Genomic DNA, 25282 nt, shown 5'->3' with positions numbered 1-25282 from the left:
CCATGTGCCAACTCGCATCGATTTCGCACCCTATTTCTCTTTTACGCGGAAAAAGCCAATTTTTAATGATACTAGGCATTCTAAAGTTTATAAATACATAGTAGAAAATGACCTAAAGGAAGCACGTAGAGAAGAACGAAGAAAAGACTCGAAGAACGCCACTGGATTCATTTCAGAAGCGGATCTCCTTTAAGATTGAAGATCTCCATTTAATTTCTTTAGAAGTTTTATCGGGTTTCTTTATGTCTTGTATATTAATTCATGCTTAATATGTCTATTTCAGTAGAGCAAAAGTCTCTGTTTAAGAATAGATCTAGCATAATTGAGTGGAATTTCGATCAATCCTAGAAATATGACGACATAAATCTACTGGATTAGAGTCAAATCTAATAGAATAATCTATAGATCGAGTCAATACGACAATAGGGGTTTTAAATAGAAAAAATTTTAATTAATCAACCTAGAGTCAGTTGTTTTTACTCTTGAAAGAGATATTAATATAATTTAGGGATTTCTACGGATCAATGCGCAAGTGAATAAATCGTTTAATTCAGATTCAGAATAATAAGTAAAGTCTAAATGGATTCTTTCCTGGGTATTGCCTATCTCATTGGTTTTATTCGATTATTTTTCCTAATTCATTCTCTATTGCGTAAACAATTCCTTTAATTTACCGGCTAGATAATAGAAAAATAGTAAGTACTAGTACTTTTAGTCATTGTGGATACGATATTCCCGACTCACCATAGCTATACTATTATTCAATAGGTGCGCTTGCCTTTGTCGTAATTTTAGTGAGTTTAGTGACCATCACAAGTCCAACTCATGCCTATGATCTACTTTCCTAGATATCATATGGCTATATGGCTACATGCATAGTTCGAACTTCCCTGTGTAACAAGCTCAAGTCAAATATTAAGCTTGACAGCCCAAGTAAAGTACTAAGCCTAATTTATGCATGTTTGATCCAAAAATATCAAAGGAACCATGCCACTTGTAGATTCTTCCACAATTTTAGTTTAATTGATCGGACGAGATGAGAATTCTTTCACAAATTTGTAGATTTTCATTGTTTGGAGTTAAATATATATATATATATATATATATATATATATATATTTACGTTTGTATTAAAAAAACATATTTACTTTTGTATATAATAACTACAACTCATATTTGCATTTGCTTGTTAATTTGTATATATTTTAGTATTATTTAAGTATATATATTTTAAAAATTATTTTCAATTTGTTGAAAAATATTTATTTTAATGTTTTAATATTTTGATATATTATATATATTTAAAATTATATAAAAATTATCTGAGCGGTCGAGCCCGAGTTTTAACATTTTTATCCGGGTCGAGCTTGAGCAAAATTTTAGACCCATTTTTTATGGTTGGGCCAGACTCAAGCCTAGCAAATAGGCCTAAATTTTTTGGTTGAGCCTGACCCCAAACTCAGCCCGACCCATGAACACCTCTAATCCTAACTTCCTTGTGTTACAAGCCGAAGTCAAGTGCTAAGCCTAACAGCCCAAGTTAAGTACTAAGCCTAATTTATGCATGTTTGATCAAAAAATATCAAAAGAACCAGGCCACTTGTTGCTAGTCCTGCTTATGGGTCGGGCCACTTGGCCCGTCCTGAAGATTTGCTCAAAAAGTGAGAGGGTTTAGGCAAAAATATTGGCCCCAAAAATGGACTTAGGCAAAAAAAGGCCCGTTTTAAAAATAGACTGGGCCTAAAGTAAGACATTTTTGCTTGAACTCGACCCGGCCTGACTCGAATTCACTAAATGCCAAAAAAAAAACTGCTATTTTTTTGTTATTTTAATGATTTTTTTTTGTTATTTTCTCCCTATTTTGCTACCATTTCACTATTATATTGCTATTATTTTGTTATTAGTGTTTGAATATTATATAACCTTGTTTTATTGTTAATTTTGTTATTATTTTAGAGACATTTTCTTGTTAAGTTGCATCTATTTTATTATATAAGTATACACATTTTTAAAAAAAAATTCAATTTGTTCGAAATATTTATTTTAACATTTGTAGTATTTTTGATGTAATATATATATTTAAAATTATGTAAAAAATATTTATAAAAAAATTTAATCTAGGCAGGATGAGTCTGAGTTTTAACATTTTTATTCAGATTGGGCTTGGACAAAATTTTAGGCACATTTTTCAAACCGGGCCAGACTCAAACCTAATAAATAGATATTAATTTTTGTTTAGGCCCGACCTGGCCCATAATCACCTCTACTTGTAGCACCTGCCTTGAATAGTTAAATTTTAGAAAAATTGCACCATTACTGATATAAGTAGAATAGGAGCGCACTAATTGCTTTCACCAAACTTTATAAAATGCATATTGGTAAATTTGGTGCATAAGTTAAGCCACTTCCACAAAATGCCCACAATTCGAAACAGGATCAGCTGATTGCAAGGTCTCACCACTTCCACTCAACAGCCTTTCTAGCTAGCTGCATCGACACATATAATAAATATTCTCAGGCTTTTATATTTTTCGAAACCTTGTCAAAAATTAGATTTTCAACTAATTCTTTGTGGAAGGCCGCCGTATTGGATCATGATCCACCATGACCTGATAACAATTATTAGACCCATCAGATGAAAAAATCAACATGGACCAGCCAAGGATGAAGCAAAGAGAAACTTGCTTCTATATATGGTATGGATTCTGTATGTTTCATACGTCATAGGGTTACACATTTGGAATTTATTTATACTAAACTCACGAATTAAGATTCATTAAACTCACGAATTAAGATTCATTACATGTAATAATCCGATCAGATTATATATTGTAATATAAAGCTTCTCTGTTTGACAAGCTCTTCCTCACAACACCAGATCGGTTTTGCCTTGCATTTTTTTTAATTTATGACCACTTACATAATAGTAACCGCTAAAGAGAAGATATCAACCTTGTCAAGATGATCATAGTTCTCATTAGGATTTCTTGAGGCATATAATGTTAACTGGCAAGCTCTTATTTAGGAGAGTTGCACATCCAAAATCACCAAGCTTATAAACACCATTCTTCACATATGCATTATCAGGTTTTACATCCAAACGAACTATTCTTCTTTCATGTATAAACTGTAGTGCCTTTGCCATCTGCAAACCTTTTCACATCATAGTGGAAGATAGAAAATAGGGAGGGGTAAAACATAAACATAAAAGCATAAACAAAGAAACCTAGTGACTTAAAAAGTGTGACAAGAAAATACATTAAAAAGTACTGTGTACTAAGTAGAAGGAAAAACCATGGAGGACTGTGAGCAGGAAACTATTGTTTTGATCCTAAATTCCAAATACAACCATGTAAGCATAAGTTTAAAGGTTGAAAGATATTATTCTCATTCTTTGCAGAAAATGAAGGTCATGTATAGTCCTTTAATAACCATGAAAGGTGCAAAGAGAAGATATATTTGGCAAAGATTATGTGATGTTGAGTCATAAGAAGGTGATTCGAACCAACCTTTTCATTTTCAAAACATTATCTATACTTTTTTTCTCAGATAAGGGTAATTCAAATCCCCAACCATTTTTTTTCCTTTTGTAGAGATGCTGTATTTCCGCTAATGCAAACATGATGCATGGCTCTCAGGAATTCTCCTTCTGTGAACAGTTGAGTAGACGATTTTCTAGACAAGCTGTAATCACATAGCTCCATTTGAATATAAAGTTGCTTGTTTTCAAACTAAGAAGAGCAATATGCAACAATATTTTCATGAGATCCTGCAAAGAATAACTTTAGTACCAATGCCTGCGAGTACAATTCAAATTTTGTTGCTATTAAACCGTGTCCAGTTTTGCCTAGCTTTAATCTTTTGTGTGGTCAGAGTGTTTTTGCTCATCTACCATCAGTATTTGACAACTCCCGTTTGTTCTCTTGCTATTAAACGTGTATTTAACATTTTTTAATAACTTCTTTAGGCCCTTTTACTTTTGGACTTTATGAGTATGGCATAACAAGTTCTCTAGTTTTAATTTCATGAACATAATTTTTTCCCTAAATTTTACTAACTTTAATTGTGATATTTTAATATTAAAAGGTTTAATTTAAAATTAAAATTCAATTGACGACATTCTATTAATTTTAAATTAAAATATAAAGTATTTATTTAAAAATCTAATTAATAACATATATTCCTATTAAAGAAAAGTGGTTTAAAAATATTGTTAATTGAATTTTAATTTTTAAATTAAACATGTAGAGAGACTATATTTCAAAAATTTTAAGAACATAGGGGTGGAAGTAAAATTAGATATTATGGAAACTATTGGATATAATATATGCTGATGATGTAGTTTTACATTAATCCCACTGATAAAAAAATCAATTGCAATTATATTGTCAGTTTCAATCCCTTAATACATAAATTATTATTTTACATGGAGCTCACAGATGTTTTAAATTTGGTAAGTCATGCCAACTTTATGCATGCGCTTGTGAGGAATATCAAACACCGCCTCGTTTTGCTTCAGGTTTCTCTTTAACAAATTATAAGCATAATCAATCAAAATCCCTTTCACTATATTAGATTTTTTACTTGCAATTACCTCATTCTATCAAATCAAATGAACAATATTAGTTTCTTCTCCACTTGTTCTATTTCTTATTGCATTATCTCTTTTCTTTTATTTGCTTCGTATCCGCAATCTCGTTGTCTTCAACTTTTAGGTCTAATTCTCTACCGCTTTCGAACATGTTCCCACCGATGCATACTTTTTGAATTTGCATCAAGTTTCTTCTTGGATGAACTCTTTTAACCTTGTAGTTAATGTTTCCTCAAAAGCCACCTCCCGCACATCTTTGTATTCGTATCAAACGGTGCACTTAAAGGCGAGGAGCTCTCTCGATTCAACTCTTCAGAAAAAGTATCATTCCTCTGTCGGAACCTTGTTAATGTGGAGCGATTTCATGAAAATAAAGACAAAATGCAATGAAGGTACATTCAAAATGTAGTGCCCCAAAATGAGTGGAATACCTTGAACCAGCTCCAAATAGAACATTACAAGTCTAGGAATCCTAGACATGTTTTCGTTCGTAAATATCTCCGTTAACCTCGTGGGAGAAATCTTGTGGTCTAGCTAGTAATTGTACTTTCTTGAATATATATTGTTCCAAACATACATTACAATCATTATGAAGACCGAGTATGCCAACGACAATTACCCTCCTAAGGTAAATTTATAAAGAATTGAACTCAAACACATAAGCTCCACAAACCCAATGGTGACAACATACGAGAATATCAAGAATTTGCTAGTTCTCCATATCATGATCATGATGAGAATTGACAAGGCTAATGTGAGTGTCACTACAAACACTACCACAATCCCTACCACATTCAATAATGGAATAAAAAACCAAAGAAAGGATTCCCAACACATCATCTCTGTGTTTTATTCCATTACTGAACGTGCTAGGGATTGCGGTGGTGTTTATAATAACACTCACATTAGCCTTGTTGGTTGTCATCATGACCATTAGATAGAAAACTAGCATAGTCTTATATGTTGTCACCACTGGGTTTGTGGACCTTATGTATTTGAGTTCAGTTCTCCATAAATTTACCTTGTAAAAATACTTAACGTTGGCATTCTCAGCCTCTCTAATGGTTATAATGTATGTTTGGAACAATGTATATCCGAGGAAGTACCATTACTAGCTAGACAACAAGATTTCTCCCACGAGATTAACGGATATATTTACGAACAAAAACATGGTCTGGTATTCCTAGACTTGCAATTAGAGTTGGTTCAAGGTATACCATCCATATTTAAGCACTATGATTCTTTGTTTCATGAAATCGCTCTACATTAACAAAGTTTTGACAAAAGAAAAATACATTTTCCGAAGAGACGAATTAAGAGAGCTCTTTACCTTTCAGTACACCATTTAATACAAATACAAAGGCGTGTAAGAGGTGGCCATTGAGGAGACATTAATTACAAGGCTAAAAGAGTTCATCCAAGAAGAAACTTCGATGAAAATTCAAACAGTATCCATCAGTGGAAACATGTTTGAAATCGGTAAAGAATCAGACCAAGAAGTCAAACACAACGAGATTGCGAACGTAGAGCAAGCAAAAGAAGAAAAGCTTCGAGAGATAATGCAACAAGAAATAGAACAAGTGGAGAAAGCATGGGAAGAAGTTGTTATTGTTCATTTGATTGGACAGAACGAGGTAATTGCAAGCATAGAATCAAAGATTGTGAAGAGGATTTTCATTGATTATGCTTATAATTTGTTAAGGAGAAACCTGAGGTAAAGAGAGGCAAAGTTTGATATTCCTCACAAGTACACGCTTAAATTTAGAATACTTACCAACTTTAGAACATCTATCTGCTTCACGTAGAATAATAATTATTTTATTACATGAATGAAACTGCAAACATCCACCCCTATTCGAGCATTATGTTTTCAATGTACCTGTTAAATATGACTCCTATTTGCAGTCAAATTTAAGAAATAATCTTTAGTTAAACTCTGTTTATTTGTTTCAATTAAACTTTGATTAGTCTAGATTATTTTATTATTATTTGACCTATGAATTTAGTCTATAAATAAGCTCTTTTACAACCTTAGAAAAAACACCCATTAGAGATTAGAACTCATAACACATTTAGAGAAATTTGTGTTTACGTTTTGAGGGTTCTTTGTTTTAGAATTTTCAGGATTTAGTCTTTATCTCTATCTTTTGTACTCTTCGTTCTTTTGCCATTATAGTAAAATTATCTTTGCCCGTGGTTTTTTATCCTCTTTGGAGAGGTTTTTTCACGTTAAATTTGTGTGTTCAATTTCTCAATTTATTCCGCTATTTCTCTTATTTGTTGCTTAATAGGGTCGATCTTAACAAGTGGTATCAGAGCTAGTTTAATTTTCAAAGATAAGCCCATTTAGAAATGACAGCAACAAAATTTGAAATTAAGAAGTTCGATGGTGAGATAAATTTCAATCTGTGACAAGTTCGGATGATGACAATTCCAGTTCAATCCAGTTGTTACCGGGAAAAAGCCTGAGAATATAAATAAAACAGAATGGAAAGAGCTTGATGAAAAGGCTTTGTCTGCAATCCAGTTGTGCCTCGCGAATATGGTATTGCAGGAGGTATTGATGGAGAAGACCTCATCTGCTTTGTAGAAAATGTTAGAAACTCTTTATGAGACTAAGTCTCTGGCTAATCGTTTAGTGTTGAAACAACGTCTATTTATGTTTCACATGGACGAAGGTGAGCATCTTAGAGATCAAATCAGTCAATTCATTACTCTTTTAAATGATTTAAAGAATGTTGAGGTTCATATTAACGATAAAGATCAGCCTATGCTATTATTGTGCTCTTTACCCCCTTCATACAAGTCTTTCAGGGAGACCCTGATTTATGGCAGAGACAAACTTTCGTTCGAAGATGTAAAGGGTCACTTGTTGAGTAGAGACAAACTCGACAATGAGTTTTATTTGGATAGTAAGACAGATAGGCAAGCTTCCGTTTTGGTAGCATCAAAGAAACGAGACAAAAGGTATCGTTATTGTAAAACGTTAGGTCACGTCAAAGCAGATTGTTATAAACTGCGAAATAAAAGAGCTATTGAGAGTAACGAGGAAGATGTATCTGGTGCTAATTTGGCCAATGAAAACAGTAATGATTTCTTGTTAGTGTGAACGAGCGATAACTCCAAGCTCACGTCCGAGTGGATCCTAGATTCAGGATGTTCTTTCCACATGTGTCTCAATAGAGAATGGTTCTCCACATACAATTCGGTTGAAGGTGGAGTTATGCACATAAGAAACGATTCATCTAGTAAGATAATTGGTATTGGTACAGTTAAAATTAGGATACACGATGGGATGATTAAGACACTCTCAGATGTCAGGTATGTACTTGATTTACGAAAGAATCTCATCTCCTTGAGTATTTTAGACTTGAAAAGATGCAGGATCAACATTGAGTCGAGCGGCATTAAAGTATCTCGTGGAGCTTTCGTTTTGTTAAAAGGTAAAATAACTGGCAGTCTTTATATTTTAAAAGGTTCTATAGTGACCGGTGAAATCAGACATCTCTCGTCCGTTGCAGAGTCGAAGTTAATTCGTTTGGAGCGGAGGCAACTTGGTTATAGGAGGGAAAAATGTATAACTGTTTCGTTGAAGAGAGGTTCTCTTTTTGGATGCAGGTTTTGAAAAGTTAGGGCACTGTGTTCGTGAAAATCATACCCGGGTTAGTTTTGATTTGGAAATGTAGAAGTCGAAGGCTAGAAGTCTTCTAGTTTCTAAGCACAGATTCGACTCAGTTAATTCTCTGCATGGTTCAAGATAGGCTCGTAACGAGCTTTGGCAAAGATGGCGTTGTGAAAATATGAGTGAAGGTGGAGATTTGTTAAATATGACTGCTATTTTCAGTTAAATTTTAAAAATAATCTTCTAGTTAAACTCTATTTATTTATTTCAATTAAACTCTGATTAGTCTAGATTATTTTATTATTATTTGACCTATGAATTTAGTCTATAAATAGACTCTTTTACAACATTAGAAAAAACACCTATTAGAGATTAGAACTCATAACACATTTAGAGAATTTTGTGTTTACGTTTTGAGGGTTCTTTTTATTTTCGGGTTTTCGAGGTTTAGTCTTTATCTCCATCCTTTGTACTCTTCGTTATTTTGCCATTATAGTAAAATTATCTTTGCCCGTGGTTTTTTATCCTCTTTGGAGGGATTTTTTCACGTTAAATTTGCGTGTTCAATTTCTCAATTTATTCCGCTATTTTTCTTGTTCGTTGCTTAATTAGGCCGATCTTTACAGTACCAGCGTTAAATTCCAACATCTTTGTTTCTGTAAAATCAGTCCAACAATAATAAGAAAGTTTCAGCAGAGAAAATATAACTTTTTTCTGAAGAGTCGAACCGAGAGAGATCTTCACCTTTTAGTGCGAAGTTCAATATGGATACAAAGATGTGTGGGAGGTAAGCTTTGAAGAGACATTAATTAAAAGGCTAAAAGAATTCATCCAATAAGAAACTTGGATGCTAATTCAAACAGTATCTCCCGGTAAGAACATGTCCAAAACAGGTAGAGAATCAAATCGAGAAATCGAACGCAACGTGATTGAGAACACGGAACAAGCCAAAGAAGAGATGCTTCAAGAGATTATGCAACAAAAAATACAACCATTTCAAAACTCAAAAAAAAAAACAGATATTCCTCGACAAGTTATAAATGATAGTAATACCTTGTTGCAATCAAAGTCATTCATCAGGTCTGATGATCAGGGGTGATATAATCAGGAGTGCTACATCCATCATAAAAAAAAAAAATTTGAAGAAGCAAAACAACGAATTAGAAAAATACCTATTCAAAGTGTAAGAAGATTTACCAAAAGAAGTCTTGACTGACAATGAAATCTTTGTCAATAGCGGCGTCGAGGTTGGGAACAGAAGTGAAAGGGTCATCCCGACATCCAAAATCTAAAAGGCTCTGGGTGAAGATGGAGGATGAGATGGCGGAAGATGATTGGTGGTGGTGGAACTGAACTTGAAAGTGCTTCTCCAATGTTGCTTTCATCTGATTACTTGGCAATCTGCAAACCATCCTAACTCTCCTCCATGTTGGATTTATTAGCACCATTTCTAAAAAGGGAACTAACAACAGGCCTCCCATGAACTATTCTTGAGTTATTCTGTGGAGCCCCTGCAACCATTCAAGAACTTTTAATGCTTTTGTGGTTAACGGTCGGTTCTTAGTGCTCTGCCACTGATTGTGCATTGTAGTATACTGACTGACCTCCGAAACTTTATATCAGGATGCCTCTATGGCTCAGGCTATACCACTATTTCTGATTGAAAGAACAATACATGTAGATACGATTTGTCACTATTTTGCACCGTCTCTGTAAGTAATGGTCAGTCAGATTCAAAACCTATTAAAACTTGAGGAACGTCTATCAATGTATGTGACTGAGTTTTTGTTGAATATTCATCTCCATGCAGGCAGCTTTCAGTGACAATGCTTTCCTTTCCCTATCGGTATCGCTTTTAGGCAAAGAAGTCACAGGTAACAAGTTCACGATCCTGTTTAAAAAGCCGTATCTTGACAAGCATCAGGCTGGTTGAAGCTACAGAGTGAATGTTTTTCATTTAACATCCTGTCAAAAGCCATGTTTCCAATACCGCAGCTTCATTACATGGTTTTCCACTGATACAATGCAGTTAGAGGTGCGGGGAATACTAATATTTATATTACTATTTACACAATCTGAGAAGTCCACACATTCTTCTCCATCAACTATGGCCACCACAGCATTTGAAGTACTTGTTTTTTCTGCTTCATATTCTGAGTCATCAGATATGTCCTCCCCTGAATCACTGGATGTATCAGTAGGGTGGGACAAGCTAGTAGCTTCAAGAGGTAAGCTTCTCGACTCTCGAACCTTGGATTGTTCATCCCTTTTGGGCCAAACTAGTATCTACAATCATAAATTATATTATATCCCTATTGCAACCAGAATTTCATGGCTTGAGGTAACGATTGTTTTTATCTACCACAAAATCAAGAGCTTGATCTATTATTGGCTCCCACTTATTCTCTTTGTTCTCTTTGCTGCCTTCAGGCACTTCGATTTCAAAGTCAAGAAATATCATTTCTGAAGCAACTTTATTTAGAATGACAGTAACAGAATCAAAATAATGGTTCCCTTTCACTAGTCTCCTTTTTGAAAAGTTTTTTACAACCGGTATAAGGAACACAAAAGAGTTCTTCAAACTAGAAAAAACCTGATCCTTTGGCTATTCAGAGTGCCAACCTCTGGCTAAAAGGCGAGGCCAAACAGCTTCCTAGAAAAAATCGCTGGATCTAGCTTTGCTCAACCTAAAATCTCCTGTTAAAAACTTGATAATATTTGCTGAGGTAAGAGCAGAACATGCTTTGCCAATTGGTATTTCAGGATGCCAAGAAACTATATGATTGGCTTTCACTGGCTCCATGGTAGTCAGGTCTCTCTTTTCTTTGCCAATACTTATAGCTTCTATGAGCATACCAAGGCCAACTGCATTTTTTATAGTAAACACGAATTCCTCAAAGTAAATTTTTCCCTCACCAAATGTCTTAGAAACCTGCAATAACCAGAACTCGTAAACCATCATGATGAAATATTTTTGTCAAATCATAGACCAAAATTGCTGCAAAATTAGGTTCAATGGTTCAGTGTAACGAGAAACTTCAACATTCTTCAATAATCCGTTTCAACTTTTCTCTATCTCAAACCCTAAATAGCATCTATACTATTTTTTAGTTTAAAACTTTATACTCCACGAAATCATCACTAATTACTAGTCTCTAGTATGCTTCTTTCCAAAGTGATCTAACTTCAATCACCCTGAAAAGTTGCACAATCAACGAAAGACGCATACATACAGTTGAAACTAAATTTGCAATCCTGCATGATGCAAATTTACACAAGCAACACTGAAATAAAATTCAGAAGATGACAAACCATGCTAATTAACAAAATTAAGGTCCCCATGAACATAATGCAGTGTTCCATTCATGTTTAAAGGAAACAAAGGAAAAATAAATAGATGAAGAAGCATATATGTGTGCACTTTACAGCACTCAAATTACATATAAAGGACTAATTAATGAATTAAATATATGCCTAATTATTTAGAAAGATTAAATGAGCTAGGTTAGAAAAATACCGATTCAGCTTAGAATTTGGCTCCTGCGGAAAGAGTAAATCAACGTCCATCTTCGATCTGGTTGTAAGATGAAATTCTGTATACCCTTCCTCTTCTTTCTGATCACCTTATGCAGAATACAGACTTTCAACTTTGTATCCTGCACATAAATGGCATGATGTAAAGTCTCTCTTTGCTTTTTCTAAATTTGAAAGCACCGTTTAATCTTTCAACCTTGGTCTTTGTCTAGAAAATAGGGATAGGAAATCCCATTGGAATAGGGTTTGGCACATTCACTATGTCTTTTGAATCAAGTTATTCCTTTACAACCTGTAAACCATGACAATCTTCAACTAATGGGGGAACTTGTGCTTGGTATTGATATCCAACACGAGCACCACCTCTGGATATCCAAAAATTTCGTTTAAAAACGAATATGAAGCAAGTAATTCTTCAGCAGATCCCTCTTCATGGCCCTCTATATCTTTATCCAAAAGAGTGGTATCCGTCTGCTCAAGAATTGAGTAAAAAGAACTACACTCACCAAAAGGAAAGAGAAAAATACTGCATAAAAACAGCTCTGGAGTTGAATTTTACTTCAAAGGATCCTGATTACAAACATAGGGATTTTATATGGATAGAAAAAACTATCATAGCAATTTTTCAACATTTTGAGATCGAAAAGAAAGAAAGTTCAAGTATGAAGCTCAAGTCATTGCTGACATTTATAATTTTTAGTAATCATATGAATGTCGACATTCGAGCTCCAGGTACAAATTGCTTACAAAGCCTATTGAACAGAGAAGGATCTCGATGTCGTCCTCGTCGATGGAGAAGGATGCGTTGGCTACTGAGAAAGCCTCCTCCCCGGTCAACTTGGCCGCGACGGAAGCCTTCTCCTTTGGGATGGTTCCATAGCATTTGGAAGACCATATGCACTACAGGGCTGTGACCTGTGAGTGTTGTGCAGAAATTTAATATAGTTAGTTGGATGAGATTCAAGGACTTTTTTGCAAATTTAATATAGTTGTTTGATGTTACTTCTTTGCAATATTGTGGATTCTCAGGCTTTTTTATAAAAATAACCCAAATAATTTAATTAATTATCAAAATGACCTACCTTTTTAATTAAGTACAAGAATGACCTGAAATCTACAGTAAAAGTTGGTGGAGCCAAATGATTTGGCGCCTCCACCTGTATAAATACCAGGGAAATACTGAAATTTCTGAAAATATGGGGGGACTAAAAAAAATTAACCATTTTCTGGTGGAGCCAATTATTATGGCGCCACCAGATTCCCTACCTGCCATGTCAGTTTCTTTTTTTTTATTACTTTTTTTGACTTTTTTAACTTTTTTTTATGTTTATTTATTTATTTATTATTAACTTTAAAAGTTTTGAAATATTTTACTAATATATTAAAGTAAATATTTTAATATTAAAGTAAATATATTTTACTCAAAGTAAAGCTATTTAAAAAAATATAAACTAATTCATAAAATTTTAAATACTTATACCTAATAAAACCGAGTATTAAAAATAACTTTATAATATTACCAACTTTCATCGACTATATAATCCACAAATTTGCCTTAAATATTAATCTCCACATCTTTCATGTGTTATTAAAATGCATACTTTATCCGGATGAAATATGTATTAGCGAGTTCACTAATATGATTATAAATATATATTTACGCATGTATCACATTACAAAAACAAAAATTTAAATACTTATACCTAATAAAACATGTATCTCATTACAATAATAGTTATTTTCCAAATAACATATTGTTTTATAATTTTATTTCTTATTTAATATTTTAATTTAATGTTAATAATGCATACTTTATCCGGATGAAGTATGTATTAGCAAATTCACTCTGCTACTTTGCTTCTTCTTTTTTTACTTTTTACACTTTCGTTTCTTTTTTTTAATTTTTTATGTTTTGTTTTTATCTTTATTTATTTATTTATTTTATTTATTTTTATGATTAATTTCAAAAACTTGAAATATATATTTGAATTGTTTTATAATATATATTTTAAATTTTAAATATATATATTTTAGATTTTTTAAATTTTAAAATGATTTTTAAATATTGAATATATTTTTAATAATATAAAATATTTAAATATTTTAAAGATATGACCTTTTAAATATTATTAAATTTGTTTTATAATATTTTTAATTATAATTTTAAATTAATTTTAAAGATATTCGCTTTTAAAAAATAACCTAAAAATTTAATTAATTATCAAAATGACCTATTTTTTAATTTGACTCCACTAACTTTTACTATAGAGTTTAGGTCATTTTCGTGAATCTGCTAATACATATTTTATCCGGAGTAAAGTATGCATTATTATATTAGTGAATCTATTAATACATATTTCATCCGGATAAAGTATTTAAAATTTTGTGAATTAGTTTTTTTTTTAAATAGCTTTACTTTGGGTAAAATATCTTTACTTTAATATTAAAATATTTTCTTTAATATATTAATAAAATATTTCAAAATTTTAAAGTTAATAATAATAAATAAATAAATAAACATAAAAGACAAAACATAAAAAAAAAGAAGTCAAAAAAGTCAACAAAGTAAAAAAAAAAAAAAACTGACATGGCAGGCAGGGAATCTGGTGGCGCCATATTAATTGGCTCCACCAGAAAATAGTTAATTTTTTTTAGTCCCTCCATATTTTTAGAAATTTTAATATTTCCCTGGTATTTATACAGGTGGCGCTATTTTACATAGCTCCATCAAAAAATTAATTTTTTTATGCTCCTTGCTGACGTGGCATGTTGGTGGCATCAAATCATTTGGCTCCACCAACTTTTACTGTAGATTTTAGGTTATTCTTATACTTAATTAAGAATGGCGCCACCTGTATAAATACTAGAGAAATACTGAAATTTTTGAAAATATGGAGAGACTTAAAAAAAATTAACAATTTTCTGGTGAAGCCAATTAATATGGCGCCACAGATTCCTATCTATATGTCAGTTTCCTTTTCTTTTCTTTTAACTTTTTTATGTTTTATTTTTTATGTTTATTTATTTATTTATTTTATTTATTATTATCAACTTTAAAAATTTAGAATATTTTATTAATATATATTTTCTAAATTTTAAATATATATTTTGAAATTACTTTTTAAAATTTTAAATATTATTTTTAAATATTAAATATATTTTTAATAATATAAAATATTTAAATATTTTAAACTTTCAAATTTGTTATTAGTTTTATAATATTTTAAATATTATTTAATTTATTTTATAATATTTTAAATTATGATTTTTAAATTATCTTTAAAATTAAAAAATGATTTTTACCCCAATATTATAAAAAATTTTATACGAAAATGGGTTATCGGCCGATTAATTACGAAAATGGTATATTTTTTTAGATCGCGCCTACCTGATATATATGTATGGGAAGATATATTGATCTTGTTATATTTGATTTCAGTGGGATTAAATGATGTTTTCTTCTGGACTTTCTTTCTTTGAAGAATTATCGGGGCATTCTGTATTTTCTCTATGAGTTTGGTTTTCGATTCTCCAGCATAGTATCGTATCTTGGGTTTCTTTATTCTGGATTTCTTTATTCTAGATTTCTCTATCTTGGATTTCTTTATTCGGTTTCCTTGTTATCTTTGTTCCATAATTTATCAATTATGACTCGTGTTCGAAGTGCGTTCTTCAGCTCGTGATAATCATGTCAAATATGACTATACTTCTAATTTGATCTTGGTAATGTGGTGATTTTAGTATTGGGGTTTTCTAATTTACGTAAGGATTTGACATCGAGAAAGGCATAAGTGATAAAAGCGAGTTTGAGTTGGTATGGTAAATTATCTATTTGAAAGATTTCATGTGACAATTATTTCGAGATTATTTTTCCCAAGTCGATAATAGAATTTCATTTTGTACGAATAAAAGAGTAAATAGTCGAGCGAGAAGTGTATACTTATTAGAAAGAGTTTGATATTAGTTAAAGTCACTACTGAATGATAAGGTTTTCATCTTGTGAAAGCTGAAAAGTTTATTACATGTTGACAGAGTTCGGATAGATGAGAATATTGGTAACCGAAGCGTCTGAACTAGACTAGTTTACATTGAGTAAAGACTTCCTGACTTTCAGTAATGTACTGTTGTATGAATTGTGATGTGTTTCAAGACAGTGAGGTAATGTGATAGTTTAGAGCATCCGATGTTACATAAAATCGGAGTTGTTAAAGGGGTTAAAGCCGAGCATTGGGATCTATCAAAATTATCCTTGTCAGTGTTGATATTGGGATGGAAATGAGAAGGATTATTCTTGAGGCCATATCAGAGTTATTTCTATGGCGGAAAGAGGAAAATGTGATGTATCCTATTGTTAAATGTTTGGCGAGATCTATAAATCATATCTGTATTGAATGAATTCCTACTCATCAGATTCATGGAATTTCAGGTCTCTTTGATTGTTGGATTTCTTGGAATGCCGGTCTCCATTAAATCAAGTTGAGATCCGGGTTTTATGTCATGATATCATGGGAAATTGAGAAGGGTTGAAAATTTAAGAACAGTTGAGAGTTGAGACTGTAAACTTTCAGATCATAGGAGAAATTAAAGAGATGTATTGGAGGTACAGTCTAAGTGAAAGTTCTTTAGCACTGAATATGAGATTAAAAGTGAAGACCACTTTTCTGGTAAGATTTTCGGGGACGAAAATCCCTAAAGGGGGGGAGAGTTGTAATATCCTAATTTTGGGCCTAGTCGGAATAGTGGTTTCGTGACCATAAAATCCGAGATAGAAATAATTATTTTATGATTATTTTAAGGTCTATGATATGATTGCATGATTGTGTGAAAATTTCGTGAAGAAATTTTATGCATAAAGTACTTAAATTGAAATTAGGGACTAAATCGAATAATTTTCAAAACTTGTATTCTAGAAGTTTCTAGTATGAAATTGTTTTGAAATATTAATTAGGAGGTCTTAGATAGCAATTTTACCAATTTCTAAGTCTATGGACAAAAATTGAACATGGATGGAATTTTTGGAAAGTTTAGTAGTAAGGGCATTTTGGTCATTTAGGGGTAAAATGAATTAAAATACAAAATTTAAAAGCCAATTTTGCTCATCTTCAACCCCATGGCCGAATATAGCAAGGATAAACCATGGCTAGGGTTTTTCAAGCTTCCAAGCTCGATTGTAAGTCCATTCTAGCCCCGTTTTTCAAGTTCTTTACGTTTTTGGAGTCCCGGTAGCTCGATTAAGCTTATGCTAGCAATAATTTAACCTAGGGTTTATATTTGGAAAAATACCCATAGGTAAAATTTGTGTATTTTTATGTTTTATGATAGAATATGAGGTTTTAAATTTTGTTAGACAACTTGTGCTACTCGGTTTTAAGTGAAAACGAGCAAAAATGCTTAATCGGTAAAAATACCTAATAGTCATAAGTACATGTTAGAGTGAGAATTTGATGTTGCCATAGAAGGGAAAAATGATCAGCATGCCATAAAACATAAGAAAATAGGCTGAAGTTTAATTTACGAGCTTTGGGGCAAAAGTGTAAATATGCAAAAGTTTAGGGCAAAATTCTAATTTTTCAAAATATGATTTTGGGTCAATTTGAATAATGTGAGTCCTAATTAGACTATATTTTAAATGATAGAGCAAGGAAAACTAAAATTGAGCTAAAATGGGAAAATACCAAGTTGTGAACGAAATGGTAAAAGTAGCCATTTTACATCGAGGTAAGTTCATGTGTAAATAATGTAGCATAATTGTTATTTTTAAGTTATTGATGTTAATTATATGATATGCTGATTTTATTATGAAATATATGCTTTGTGGTTATTTTGAATAAAATGCAAATTATGTGTATTAATTGTTAAATATAAAGTATTATCGAGTATTGGTTTTGGTATTTTACGGAAGATGGCAAGGATATGTGTTCGAGGAAAATCCCGTTTGAACCTTAGGAATAGATTAGGATACAAGTGACATGTCACTAGGATGGTTGAGCATCCGAACTCGTTGAGTTGAGTCCGAGTTCACTTATGGATGCAAATGTCCGAACTCGTTGAGTTGAGTCCGAGTTCGTGAGATGTAACTAGGCATCCGAACTCGTTGAGTTGAGTCCGAGTTCACTCATGGATCTGAACGCCGAGCTCGTTGAGTTGAGTCCGAGTTCGCTATGGGCGGGTTACATAGTAGTTTGGCTACATATGTGGCACTTATGTGCAAACTTTCCATGTATCCGAATTATATTAGATGTGTTCAACGGGTAAAGTTCTACTCAAATGGAGGAATACTCAAGATGAAAGGGACGTATTGGTAAGTGTTGTGAAATGGATACTTTAAGCAGTATGTACTTAACCCTCGAGTTGAAAACTTGATATAACAACAATATGGTAAGATGATAAATGAAAATGTGATATGAATGTCTTGGTGATGATTATGCAAATGATGTTTTATGTTTGCTTATATGGTTATGTTACTTGCTATTTGCATGTGAACTTATTAAGCATTTATGCTTACTCCTCCTTTTCATTCCTTGTAGTTTTGACAAGCCACTTCGGAAATCGGGAGCGGTCGGAGGCTCGCTCACACTATCCGTATACCATCTTGGCATAATGGCTTGTATATTTTGAGTATGGCATGTATAGCATTATAATCATTTTGTATATATGGCCTTATGATATGGTTATTGAGTGGTATGGAAATGCTTGGTAATGATTAGCCATTGGAATGGCTAATCATGATCATATTTGGTGTTATGTATGTCAAATTGCTAGCTAATCCATGGAAACCATGAAATAGGTAAAATTTACCATAAAATAGATTCAGATAGCAGTAGTGACGTGAATTTGAAAAATCACTAAAAATAGTAGAAATGTAATTAAATAATGAATAATTTATGGAATCGAAGCTTGATGAGTCTATTCATATGGAAGAAGCGAAACAAGTATATGAGCTATATTTTATGAGATGTTTAAATTTTTGTGAAACAGGGCCAGAGCCATTTCTGGATCCCCTGTTCTGACTTTGGAAATTCACCATAAAGTTTACAAAGATAATTATAAGTCATTCTTTATATGTATGGATTCATTCTTAAGCCTAGTTTTATTAGAGACAAACGGCATAGTCATTGAAGCTCTGTAAAGGGATATATCGATTAAGTAATACACGAGGTCGAGTAGTCGAACCTGAAATAGGGAAACTTTAACTAATAAACTGTACTAATTGGCCTGACCAAAATTCTAGAAAAAATTAGTAGATAGATATATGAGTCTAGTTTCAGGAAAAATTAACAGAATTGGATTTGAGTTTGAAACTCGAGATATGATTTTTAAAGAGACTGTGATGCAGTTAGCCAGCTTGTCTGGAAATTTTAAAATGAATTGTATGAGCTGTTTATGTAATGAATTAAGTCCGTCCCATTTTTTTAATATTAAAATTTTTTCGTTTAAAAAATTAATATTATATTATTTTTTTTGGAGTTAGTATAGAACCCAAGTATATGTACTGGAACCTACATACATGTTGCGCCTATTTGACAGACTCAACTAGTATGTTTAAACAAACCATTAATTTTAATAATGCATACTTTATCCGGATGAAGTATGTATTAGTAGATTCAACAATATGATTATATATATTTACACATGTATCACATTACAAAAACAAAATTTAAATACTTATACCTAATAAAACATGTATCTCATTACAATAATAGTTATTTTCCAAATAACATATTGTTTTATAATTTTATTTCTTATTTAATATTTTAATTTAATTTTAATAATGCATACTTTATCCGGATGAAGTATGTATTAGTAGATTCACTAATATGATTATATATATATATATATATATATATATATGGATTTAGGCATGTATCACATTACAAAAATAAAATTTAAATACTTATACCTAATAAAACATGCATCTCATTACAATAATAGTTATTTTCTAAATAATATATTGTTTTATAATTTTATTTCTTATTTAATATTTTAATTTAATTTTAATAATGCATACTTTATCCGTGACGGGAGTGCGAGTGGGGGTGTTGTGCCTACAGACAGGCTCGACCGTTTTGAGTATTTTTACCTGTATAAAACCCGTATTTTTACACATATATTAATATAAATATTAAAATAATAATAATTTTTTAAACAAAATAAGTTTAATATTAAAAATGGGTTGCCCTCATCAAGTAAGTAGCGACAAATATATCATTTTCGTAATTAATCTGGCTGACAACCCATTTTCGTGTATAATTTTTTTTATAATATTAGGATAAAAAACCCAAAAAAACGTTTGAATATATTTCAAGTTTTTAAAATTAATCATAAAAAATAAATAAAATAAAATAAATAAAAATAAAAGACAAAACATAAAAAAATTTAAAAAAAAGAAACGAAAGTGAAAAAAAGTAAAAAACAAAAAAACAAAGTAACAACAGTGTCAAGGAATCCGGTGGCTCCAATTTAATTGGCTCCACTAGAGAATGGTTAATAACAAATTAAAATAAATTATAAAACTAACAAATTAAATAATATTTAAAATATTATAAAACTAATAACAAATTTGAAAGTTAAAATATTTAAATATTTTATATTATTAAAAATATATTTAATATTTAAAAATAATATTTAAAATTTAAAAAGTAATTTCAAAATATATATTTAAAATTTAGAAAATATATATTAATAAAATATTCTAAAATTTTTAAAGTTAATAATAATAAATAAATAAATAACAAAACATAAAAAATAAAGTCAAAAAAGTAAAAAAGTTAAAAAAAAAAAAACTAACATAGCAATTGATTCCAACAAAAATTAGTTAATTTTTTAAGTCTCCTCATTTTTTAAAATTTTAGTATTTTTTAATATTTATACATGTAGCGTCATTCTACATGACTCGCTTAAAAAATTAATTTTTTATGCTCTCTACTGATGTGGCATGTTAGTGACGTCAAATCATTTAACTCCACTAATTTTTATTGTAAATTTCAAGTTATTTTTATATTAATTAAAAAATAAGCCATTTTAATAATTAATTAAATTATTTAAATTATTTTTATAAAAAAGCCCCCAAAACAAATTTTAGTTGGCCTTATATTTAGTAAGTTCAACTCATCCATCTGCTGCCGGTGTGACCCATCATTTTCTCTTCCATTCTTTTATTTTTTTATCACTTTGTGTCAGGCCGATGTGACCCATCAGCTTTTCTTTCAATTATTATATTACCCATTGAACTCATGTCAACTGTTCATCAATTTTGACTCTTTAATTAGACTTGAACTCTTTCTACATTACCCAATTGCTAATGAATGATATATCAATTTTAATCATGCCTTTTCGATTCTAACATAAGTCCATCTATTTCTAAATTAAATACCAATTATCTTTTTTTTAATTTAAAAATTGAAGTATACTTAAGTCCAATTCAATATGCAACCATTGCGTAAATTTTAAAATATTAATATAAAATTATTATTATATATATTAAAACTAATATTATTTAAAAAGAATATTTTAATAATTATTTCGAAAGAGTATGAGGTTTTAATATTCAATTTTAGTATTGAGATGTTGGCTATCAGTGTCTAAACATCTAAAAAGAAATTTGGTTCTCGAAAAAGTGGGTGTTGATTATCTTCTTCCTTTAACTCAATATATTTTTTATAATATGATAAAGTGAGTGTAATATATCATTGTATTAACATAAAAAAATTATATAAAAAATAGTATCGACCATTTAGTGTTCAACATCAAAAAAATTTAAATTGACATAAATGTATATCAATATATTACAAATTTTAAAAATAATAATAATTTAGTGTCAACCATTTAGTGTTTCACCTCAAAAGACAATCATTAAAAATAATTGTGTCAAAATATTTAGTAGTGCTGAACATTTAGTATTTTTTATCCAATTTTTATTGTTTATTTTAAATAATTTAAATAATTATTTATTAACTAAAAACATTTACGTAAATAACTATTTTTTTAGATATTAGGGTAAAATAACCCATCATCAAAGCTTCCATGTGTAACAGCCAAATGAACTATTCCTATTTCCTCTTTCATGTATAAACTGCAGTGCCTTTGCCACCTGCAAACCTTTTCACATCATAGTGGAAGATAGAAGATAGAAAATAAGGGGAATAAAACATAAACATCAAAACAAAAACAAGGAAACCAATTGACTTAAAAAGTGTGACAGGAAAATACATTAAAAAGAACAGTATTTTAAGTCTTTTGCAAAAATGTTTCAAGTTCCCTAAAAAACGTACTTGCTTTATATAGTAAGGATAGCTCATATCAGTGATTTCTACTATCTAACTCAAATTATCCAAATTAATAAGTAATTATATAAATTATCTTAGTTCTAAACCAATTTCCTAAATAACTTGAAATTAAAAGTAAAATAGTGGGAGTTAATGACACAATCATGTGTTAAAAATAATAATTTTTAGGTGTTGGAAATTAAATAGCCTTAACTTTTGTATTTTTTTATCTCGTATCATATTGGTATACGATTATATTAGTATTTGAAAAAAAATTTGGGGTGCTAGTACACTAATGCCCAACACCCCTTTATCAGATTAAAAAATTATTTTTTGTGATGCTCACAGACCAATTGCCAACACCCCTTTTAAAAAAAAAAAAACTTTTTTTGGTGCTGGTACTTTGATGGTCGACACTCTTTTTAAATTTTTTTAAAAAAATTAGTTGTTGGTATATTGATGGCTAACACCCTTGTACCTGATTTTACAAAAAAAAAAAGGGGTGCTGAGACATTGATAGCCCGCTTCCTAACTCTGACACCCAATTATAAAAAAATAATTTACAAATAGAATGGAATTTAATTAAAAATAATGAGTATGTCATCAACATATAAACATAGAATTACATATCCGTCATTGGTTTTGACATACACATATTTGTCACACTTATTAATTTTAAATCCATTTAGAATTCAGTGGTTTAATTCCCTGAGGTAAATTCACTAATTCCCACGTATGATTTTTCATGATGAAATCAATTTCACTCTTGATAGCATATTTCCAAAAAGTGCTTGCAGATGAACGTAAAACTTTACTATAAATTTGAGGTTTAGTCTCTAAAATATAGGTTAGAAAAGCTTATCCAAAGGATTTTTCCACCTTTGCCCTTTTACTTCTTCTTGGCTTTGTCTCGACTTCAACGTATTGTTGAAAGTTTTGACTATCAATAGTCTCTAAAGTTCGTTTTGTTGAAATTGGCCCAACTTCCCTAGTCTTACAAGGGCATATATTATTCAAAGAATGAGACATTTGTAGATTCCAATATCGTATTCTTGTGAATTTCAAGATTCTTTGATTCATGCATAAGAAATCGAAATGTATTGTTGTGGCGTACATAACCAATGAAAATACAATCCACTGTTTTTAGGCTTATTTTTATCTAATTCAGTAAATGAACCATTACCTTTGCAAGACACCCTCACACTTTCAAGTAGTTATAGAAATGTTTCCTGTAATAACTCGTTTTCAATGAAATCAAATAGTGGTTTTGGGACCAAAAATCCGAAGTCAGAGAAAATTTTATTTTATTATTATTTTATGGTCGACTGTATGATAGAAATACAATATAAATTTTTTGTCAAGAAATTTTACTGTTTACATACATAATTTGATGAAAAGGACTAAATTGCATTAAGTGCAAAAGTTTAGTTCTAATAGCTATTGGTATTAAATAGCTATAAAATTTGAAATTGGAGGTTCTTATATAGTAATTAACCCATTAAAATGCTTAGTAGTCAAGCATGAATAGTCATTATTGGAAATTTCATGAAACACTAGGGTTAATTTTGGAAATTAAAGAATAAAGTTATATTAAATAAACTAAAAAAATCTATTATCGTCATCATCCACCAAACATAAAAAAAAAAGCCCTAGCCATGGAAGCTTGAGATATTAGCAAGCTTATTTTGCTCAATTAGGTATGTATCCTTGTCCCCTTTTTTGATGATTTCTATGTTTCCGAGATCATAATAGCTTTATCTAGCTAGCTCGGGGATTAATTTGCAAAATCGTTAAAGTATTAGAGTTTTTTCATTGATGAGTGTGCTTGAGTTATGAAGTTTTATGATAGAAAATGAAAGGTTGTTGTTAGATAAACAACTTTTATAAAGAGAATTGTGATGAAATTATCAATTAGGGATTAAATTGAAAATATGATAAATTTATGGTAAAATTATGAATTTTATAAAATATATGAGCTGCTATTAATATGTATAAAAATTGACTAGGCTTGAGTAATGATTAAATTGTATGAATGTTATTTTTCGAGCTTAGGGACTAAATTGTAATGAATTAAAAGTATAGGGGTAAAATAATAATTTTGCCAAAAATATGTGCTAGACTAAATTGAATATAAATTGTATTGAATTGAGTTAAATTCATTTATATAGATTCTGATAGACCTAGTACGGAATTAGATCGAGGCAAAGGAAAAATATCAGATTAGTCGCCTTCGTATCTACGTACATTATCGAGGTAAGTTCATGTAATTAAATTGTATGTAATCAAACCCTCAACTTATTTTTGTAGTTAAATAAGTTCTTAACCTATTATTTTTACTCATAAAAGTCTATTATTTTAATATTAAAGTAAATATATTTTAAATAAAGAGATTTTATAAATAAAAATTAAGAGAAGAGTTATAGATGCTATTATCCAATTATCCTAGCTTCCATGTGTAACAGCACAGGTCAAGTGGTACAATGAGCAAACTGTACGAAGCCAATACTAAGACTAATTTGAGCAAGTTTGATCCAAAATATCAAACCTTGCCACTTGTAGCACCTGCCTTGAAAAGTTGAATTTTATCAAATTTGCAAACATTATTAATATAAGTAGAGTAGATGAGTTTAGTTGGTAATAGTATTGCAAATCCTTACCGCTCGGTTACTTTCACCAAACTTCATAAAATACGCACAATCAATGCAAACACACTCAAATTCATATTATTTTTCAAATATTATATAAACATACTTCTTAATTATGATTTAAAACTTTAATTATGTTTACTCTAAGAGCAAATGACGTAGAATAGGGTATGGAGTAAAAATGTTGAGTTGGTTTTAGTTGGCTTATTTTGTTTTGCTTTAATGAGTTTTATTTTTCTAAAAGAAATATTTTTGAAATAATTTTCATTTTATTTGTTTATAATTAAAATTGTTCGAATCTAATTTGTATTTTCGTACTATGAGTGTAATAAAACAGAAAAAATATCTATAAACTATTAATACATTCAAAATAATATTAAAACCAAAATGTCATTTGATATCTATATTAAAATTAATTAATTTTACACTTATTTTATAATACACATTTTAAGTGTTTCAATCCACTTTTGTTTTCTTTTTCTATTTTATATATTTGATTATTTGAATTTGTAAAATGGTTAGAAAAACAATGCATGTAATGTTTTTGATTTTAAGAATTATTGTTGTTAACTTTTTATGAATATTAAAATTTAAAGCAAGAGAATTATCAATCCACTCTTTTCTC

At 30.4% G+C, this 25282-nt stretch overlaps 1 pseudogene; it reads right to left on the bottom strand.

Moving 5' to 3' along the window:
• Nucleotides 1–2561: 2561 nt before the first annotated feature.
• On the bottom strand, nt 2562–5071 carry LOC108471475 (wee1-like protein kinase; annotated as a pseudogene).
• Nucleotides 5072–25282: the final 20211 nt, after the last annotated feature.

Source organism: Gossypium arboreum, chromosome 11 (genome assembly GCF_025698485.1).
Source record: "Gossypium arboreum isolate Shixiya-1 chromosome 11, ASM2569848v2, whole genome shotgun sequence".
Classification (NCBI taxonomy): Eukaryota; Viridiplantae; Streptophyta; class Magnoliopsida; order Malvales; family Malvaceae; genus Gossypium; species Gossypium arboreum.
Note: the sequence above shows the minus strand (reverse complement) of the source record. Positions and strands in the feature narration are given on the sequence as shown.